The sequence below is a fragment of the Labrus bergylta genome, chromosome 4 (genome assembly GCF_963930695.1).
Source record: "Labrus bergylta chromosome 4, fLabBer1.1, whole genome shotgun sequence".
Classification (NCBI taxonomy): domain Eukaryota; kingdom Metazoa; phylum Chordata; class Actinopteri; order Labriformes; family Labridae; genus Labrus; species Labrus bergylta.
Window position 1 is genome coordinate 23,102,702 of NC_089198.1, and position 8,383 is coordinate 23,111,084.

Sequence of the window (8,383 nt, forward strand, 5' to 3'; positions counted from 1 at the left end):
TGTGAGATATATTTAAAAGGTAATAATTATTCCATCACACAAAAATAAATAATCATTTAATAGTAAAAATCTAACTGCAGTTGAGTCCTTGACATATTTTATATTAATTATATGCATAGGAGTCTGTTACTTTAATACAGAAAACAATCCCCAGCTACAGTAGGTCACTGGTACATTTATCCATCAGTACTGTATTAACCAATACTGTCCATCCTGTTCATCTTCAAAAATACACATGGGTTTTGTGGGGTCACAATTACAATGCATGCTGGGATATCTCAGTCTTTTGCTTGTTATTTCCTCTTTGCTTGCTTATACCTTAAATAAGACTTAATAAAATATAGCCACATAATTAATCAAAAATTAATTATAGAAATAATGGCGGACAATAGCCCACAATTCAAGAAGACACAATTATTAAATACTAGATTTAACTAAAGGTTGCACCATGAGTCCGTGTATAATGAAAAGAGATAAAGTTCAACGTAGATGTCAAACGCCTCAGCAGGAAAAGAATCCCTCTATAATTACATTTTAAGAGCAGAGGAAGCTGTAGGTTTGAACCCCGTCATTTAGTCGGCATTAAATAAACACAGGCCCCATCAGCGTCAGATATGCCCTCACACACACTGTAAATGATGACTTTCATGGCCCAGAGCAAAAAAATCCAGGGTCATGATAAGGGTACGATGAAGAACTGTGATGTTTTTGGAAGCTGATATATATGTTTACCAGCATATTATTATTTTTCTATATAATTATTATGTATCCTGCCCTCTCTAAAAAGGTGAAATCAGTCTAAATATGTGACACTATCAATGCAAAATTAATTATTCAGCATAAAGGAAGAACTTGAAGTAACTTGCTGTTTCTTTCCTAATAACACATCACAAGAATGATGGCAGCCACTTTCTTGCATCAACAAAATGGAGTAACAGTTCGATCTGAAATACTGTAATAGATGGTAAGAGTAATGTGTTGTTCATGGAGAGGTTTGTAGGATTTCCACAGAGGTGAAATGTGATATCTAACAGCTCATGTTGTGGAATTTCTATTCTTCATCTGCCCCGGCTCGCCTCTGATGCCGAGCCAAAAACCGTCAGCGTACTAAACCTCTGTGAAGATATGCATTACCCAGGGATTACACTGAGTCAATGACAAACAATTATTGTGAGCAGATTTAACATCAAAAGCTTTCATTTGTAGAAAAAAGTGTCGGACTGTGATTCCTATGTGGGCATGAAGTTAAATATTCATTTATTTTAAAGTTTATATCAGTGGTTGGTTATTAACAATTATTATTTCCTATTTCATAAATTTTATTTGTGATTTACTTTATTATTAATAACAAAATTAAAATAAAGTCTACAGTATATTTGCATGTAGTGAATTGTTGACTTAACTTAAAATTTCAGAAATTATTTTTTGAACTTGTTTTGAACAAGGACAATTCCTGGAGTCCTTTAATTTATCCAACCTTTAGTTTTGATGAACAGCTCAATAACACAGACATTAGACGCCCTCGTTGAGCTCAGTTCCACTTCAGTTGTAGCTTAGTGATTTAGGTTGACCTTTATCACCCTAAGGTCAACATCAACATTGTTTTAAGGAGTCCTTGTGTGGGTGGGCATTATGAAGCATTTTAATATGACAGAAAATATCAAAATGAAACATGTCTTTTCAATGAAATCCCTCAACCAAACCTTAAAGGAAAAGGCAAAAAATAAAAATGTGCGGATTTTGTCAAGTTGCATCCACACATTAACAACTAGTGCTTTGTAAGTTGTTTCCAATTTCCACTAACGTGCCTCCAGAGATCACACACTAATTGTCTCAACGGTACAACGCACCAAATATTTAGAGTAATACCTGGTAACTGTGCTATCTCCAACATCGTAAGCTGTCAATCTCTGCCCTGCTGCTAATTAAAAAGGCTTTATTTGTTTGCACACACTCTGAGGGCAGACTGGAACAGTCAGGCGTGGGGGCACGACAAGCACGCCATGCTCCCTTAAATCACTCCCCTGTGCCAAAAATGCTGACACCAGGAAAAGATCCTGACAAAACATTTACCATGTCCCCAGAGTGGGCGAGACACAGAGAGATAGAAAAAATGCTGGCTGGATTTTTCTTAATCATTCTTCTCTTTCTTTAAGTTTTTGTCATCTTTTCGTCTAACAGATTCATCCACATTTCTGTTACTTTTACACACAAAGTAAAGGAGAGTTTTTTTCTTAAGAGAAATTACATAAACCATGATCTAATCACTTACCGTATTGTCCCAGGCCTTTGTCCCACCACCTCCTTTTCATCCTTTTCTAGTTTTCTAGTTTTCTTTTTGTTCTTTAAGTGTCACTGCTGTTGTCGCTCGAGTGGCTCTACTTCCATCTGAAATCAGGACGTCCCGAGGAGTGACACAAAGATGGAGCTGGCATTGAATAAAAGACATTTTAATTGTGTTGGACCCTGCAGGGCATCAGCTGCTGCTGAGGCCTCATGGCTCTCTGCTTCCACCTGTCTGTCTGCAGAGGTACTGCATGAGAATTGGACATGCAGAATGTGCTGACTAATGCTCAGAATCATGCAAAATTGACTTCCATTGCAACTAATTTCTGAAACATTTGAAGGTTTTACTAAACTGGAGCAAAGCCTTTTTTAACAGGAGTGTTTTTCTTTGACTTTAAAATTTTAAAAAAACTGCATTAAAATTAGGATATTAAGATTAGTGATTTGACTGACTCTCTAGAGGGCAGCAGTAAAAATTGCCTTGATCCTGACCAAATCTCTGTAAATGACTGTTTGGAAAGCGAAACGCCTGTTTTGCATGACTTTACAGCCCAACAGGAAGCAGTTGAAACATTAAACATAAATAGTAATCAGGCCATGAGTAAACCAATCAGCAACTTTGTTTCAAAATATGCACCAATCAATTAGCGAATGGGTTTCCTTCCAAATTAACCGACCAAATCAAAGCATCTCAGGAAACACGTTACGGGCAATCTACAGTTTGTTTTGCTTAAATGTAGACCCTCTGGCAATATGTACTCTCACTTTCTGGATTTGGATCTGCTTAAAATGCTGCCGAGATTGTGCAGACTGTAAACAATATCTGATTATCTCTTCTTCATCAGCACTTTCTCTCCCTTTCTTAAGCTTTAAAAAACACTTCTCTTTCCTTCCAGGCTTTTTGAAAGACAGCATGTTGGCCTCATTTGTACTCCCGCCGCACTCACACAGCTGTCTCCCAGCCTACAAGCAGAGCTCCATCACCTGCATCCAGCTGCAAACCACAAACAGATTGTAGTTTTCCCCTGGAGACGGATTTTTTCAGTCAGGCCATCATCAGGCACGGAAGATGAAGAGGCAGAATATTACATAAAACTTGCCTCGCTGCACATCAAAAAAGGACAGTGTGCATGAGCCTAAGTGTTTGTGCCAGTGACGGCTGATACAGTAGTAGCCAGGAATGTTGTCTGAGCATGTGACAACATTTCCCAGACCACTAAACATTGAAAACAGACCAAAGAGGCAACATATTGCATTGATTTAGTAATTTGACAAATAGCTTTGGAATGAGTATTCCCGCCCAGCCGTTTGTAAGCGGTTGCTATATAAGAAGTGGATAAAAGGAAACATGGAGTCTTATTTTAAGAACAGGAAATGAGACAATGACAGCAGACAAACTTATCACATATTGAGATGATTGTGGTATCCGTGGTGAGACACTTTCTTTGAATGGTTTCTTTATTGTCTCTCCATGCAGGAATGGTGAAGTAGTCATGCCAGAGCTCCAGCTTTAAGCCTGTCGTCAGGTTGACTGAAAGTAAGGTTGAGACAGCATTGGCAGCATGGTGACCATGACCCTGCAGTAAGAGGTGAGTGACAGTCTCTGGTGATTGCTAACATTAGCTGCTGTCTGCCCGTAGCTACGTATATGTCCTTTTAGCTTCCAATATAGACTAGTGTCCTTCCAGATTTTGTTGTTCATTGTTTTCTAAACTGCTGATCAATGGAGAAGCAGCGGCCTAATAACAGTTTGTCAGATTTTCTCATGTATAAAACCTAAACCCTGAACTAATAACAAAACACTCAAATAGATGGAAAGGTCAGATTTGGTTCACAATTAAAATTCATGTAATGATTGAGATTTCAGAAGAATCATTTAAACTTTACAGCTATGAACATTTTGTATTTTATTTTGAATTTTTTAGTTGGACAATATGTTTTATCTTGCTTCAGAGTATGCCTAACAACAAGATCAGCTTTTACGTTCTATGTATTTACAATCAGCACCAAACAACCACAAAGGCTTTTTAAAGTTTATCTTTTCCAAACACTGATTGTCCTCCATTTGATTTTCATTAAGCAAGCTAAAATCTCCAATGTTGAACTTCTGTCATCGAGCAGCTTACTTGGGAAAACAGGATTACGTGCTATGGCAACAGCTGGAAGCAGCACGTGCAAGCAGAAAAGAAAAATGATCCTGGTTAACTGCTGAAGATAATGACGCTGCTATATTAATTTTTTTCTTTGGCAAGGACAACTCAGCCATTCCACTATTAAACACAGCCAGCTTCTTTTTTTTTTTTTGTCCATAAGACCCAGAGAGACTCCGTTCCAACAGAGGAGCCCCCAAATACTCACAGGTCAGAGGTGTCAAGTGACTTAGAGATTGTAATTACTGGAAGTCAGAGTTGTGCTCTGCAGTGCAGCGAGTCAAAGCAGTAATGTGTTGGACATGCTGAAATGTGAAGACAATAGAGGGTGTTTCATTATGTAAGTAGCTTTGTGATTGCCGATATTCCACATATTCTCCTGTGGCGATTCATTAAAGACACATTCAGTGATTGCACTGCAACTGCAACATCATGATTGTGATGGAGATCACTGTATACACTTTGAAACTGACTTAACTAAGAAAAAAACTTTTGTAACACATCAACTCTGCTGCTGTGAAAACAGCAATTATACTTTGCAATTTTCTTACATTCCCTATCAGAACTGCTGGGCTCAAGATGTCTCCTGCTTTAATCTAGAACATTTCTTCTAGGTGCTGCATTGATATGCAGTGGAGGGTTCAAGTTTCCACAACACATGTTGCCCAAGTTGCATAATAGACCGCCTCTGCTCAGTGAAGCGCTAACATAGAAGTGAAGCAACACTCTGAACACACATGATAAACTGAGGAAGTCTGATCCAACTTGATTGGCAGTCACATTTTTGCATTGCTCTGACTGGATAATGACTTGTTGGTGGGGGAGGGAATAAAAGACTCAAACAGGATATCAGATCCTCAAAGATAATAGTTGGGACTGTGAAGACATCTGATTTATTGCCGCAAACGATTACAGAAAACTGGAAAATAACTGACGCATCACACGTTTCCCTGATTTATTTATCCCTCCCATTCAGTGCTGCTGATAATGCCTGGCTGTCTCTATCCTCCCAGGCCTCAGGTCACATTCAGGTGGAGCTTCTGTTTGACGCCACAGGGCAACGATTCCAACCTGGCAGACCTTCTTTTTTTTTTTTTCTTTTTTTTTAAACTCTGTGACCCAGGGGCCCCAGACAGTAAGCCTGGCAGCTTGCTCTGCTTTTTTTTTAAGGCTTTTCCGGTCCATCACTGTATGCATTGTGCCAAAAAGATGGCAACTATCAAAAGAGACGGAGAGCCTGAGGTGAGAAAAGGTCAAAGAGATGTACAATCACAGGGAGAAACAGGAGATAAGATTTTCAGACAGAGAGATAGCGAAAGCAGCGGGGTGAAGAACGTGTTATTGCCGTCACTGATTCAGGTCAGATGGGTGTGAGACATGAGTTGGCAGAGCTAAGAGCAGGGGCTTGTTGGAATATGTGTGGGGCCATAGGAAGTGCTGTGTGGAGAAGATAACAGTGTGTGTGTGTGTGTGTGTGTGTGTGTGTGTGTGTGTGTGTGTGTGTGTGTGTGTGTGTGTGTGTGTGTGTGTGTGTGTGTGTGTGTGTGTGTGTGTGTGTGTGGTGGAGGTGAGAGGAGGCATAGAGGTGGGAGGGAGGGTTGAGAGAGTAACCGTGTCCTCAGCCCTGCCCTGCTTTCCTCTATTCACTGCCCGTATCCTGCCTGTGCGCTGCTCCCTAATGGCATTTAATGAGCCACCGGTGGATCCCGCTGCTTCCTTCCTTCACACACATGGCAGGCCACAGAGCTAGTGAAAGGATGAGAGAGGGAGAGAGAGCTAACTGGGTTGAAATAGCAACATCACTGCCTCAAGGGGTGGTTACTTATTCTCTCCTTCAGGTCCACAGAGAACAATTAGGGTGGGAATCCCAATGTAACCAATGGTACGACAAGCAATACATGGCCCACAATAACAATAATAACACAATCCGAAATTGTGGGATAATGGATACTTTGCAAGACAATGATGTAATGGCAGATCATCATTTCTGATTATCTGAAGAATATGACTAAAAGGTAACGTGCAAGATTAAAGTTTATTTTCACATGAATCGTTTTATTCTCCTTTGGTATCAGTTCCACTTCTTATCATGTTTCATCTCTTCACTTCTTAAAGAGCACTGTCGTCCTCTTTAATCCCGCTGTCAACTTCTCCTTATACCAATCAACTTATTTCATGTTACCCTCATTCATGTCATAAGTCCCTCTGTGAGGAGTCATGAAGTGGTGACGTGGTGAGTCAAATTGTCAGTGAATCAAAAATCTGTTTAGAGCGTCAGAACTACAATATACAACCTTCAATATTTTGTCCCACCCCTAATTACCCTAACATAGCGCAACAATTTGACCTTAAAGGGGACATATTGTGAAAAATCCACTTTGACAGTGTTTTTGAACATATATTTGGGTAAGCTGAGTGTCTACCGACCCACAAAATGTGAAATAAACCCATCCAGTCCTTTGTTTGTGGTTTGCATAAGTCTTACAACACAGAGAAAAATGCTGCATTTCAAATTTGCTCTCCTTGTGACATCATCATGGGATTCTGGTAAACGAAATACCCTACCCTCCTGTGTTGTCTCCGGCAGCTATGTTTTCCCAGTGTGGCACGCTGACGGGTTCCATGGAAGCTCAAAGCTGAACTTGTGTCAGCACCAGTAGACACACGCCGGATGAGGGGGAGCTCACTGCATTTAAAGAGACACACACCCCAAAACAGAGAGTTCTGAGAGAGCTGGTTTATACAGGGTCACAAACCTCCTCTGGTGCTTGATTCATGTTATGTTTTGACAAAAGCACAGCACAGATGTTTCATTTAGACCACAGGGGACTGTTTTAAAAGGCGGAAAAGGTGTATAATATGTCCTCTTTAAAATAAAAGCATCAAAATGTATTGGATCTTACATGGACATTTAATATTCCCATTCAACGCCACCAAATACCAGTTCCTTCACGGAGTAACTATTGTTGAGCCGGTATGCAATCTGCTGTAAAAAGTGCATACAGCGTGGCTTTTTGGATAAAACCCTTAAAGGTAAACTTCTTTAATTACAGGTCTATAATTGCTTTTCTCAGTACAGACATCATGATGGTGTCAAAGAAAAAGAAGCATGCTGACAGAGGCAGCTAAGAGGAGGAAAATGAGTGAACGAGCAATAGATCATATTCCAACAGCGGCCATGTTGCCGTGACGTCACGCTGAGTGAAAGACCAATCGTTGCGGTCGTCTCATGTAAACCTTGAAAAGCTGAGCAACTGTTTTCATTTCAAAGCTTCCCGATTGATGAGAAAGTACACACACTGGATACTGAAAAGACCCGCTGTGGGAATATGGTCTGCAGGCCCTTGAAGAGTAAATAATGACTGATTTAAGTTCCAGTCTACAGCAGTAATGTTACTCATTTTTAGGCATTGTGTTATTCAGCGTCCCAAATAAATGTTATTTGCAGCATTGACTGAAGAAAAATCCTCACAAATGTGAGCAAGCAGACTCATACACCAGCCAGACAGTGTACTGGTGGAACTTTTTATATTTCTCATTCATGTAGAAAGGTATGAATCCTACTTAACGCTCTCTTAAATCACACTTTCTGCTGTCTCCTTCTGCCGTCGTCTCTGGCAGGAATCCACGGCTCAGAGTTGTGTCTCTTTGTTGTGATAGATGACAGGTGAGAGAGTCTCTGTGATCCCTCTGACACTCTGTAATTGAGTTAAGAAGGCTGGATTAGAGGCTCCTTTTGAAAATGGCTGAGGTCAGTGCTCTATTCTGCCTGATGCATAGCTCCAGAGAGTGAGAAAAGGCCTGACATTGCTGGCAGGAATGTGTATGCATGAGATACAGAGATAGACCGGGGAAAGAAAGAAGGAGACAGTTGTGGAGGAGATTGTGCAGGGCTTTGAAGGTGTTCTTTGAAAGGATTTAAAAACAAAGCTTGCAAAGTGGACCAT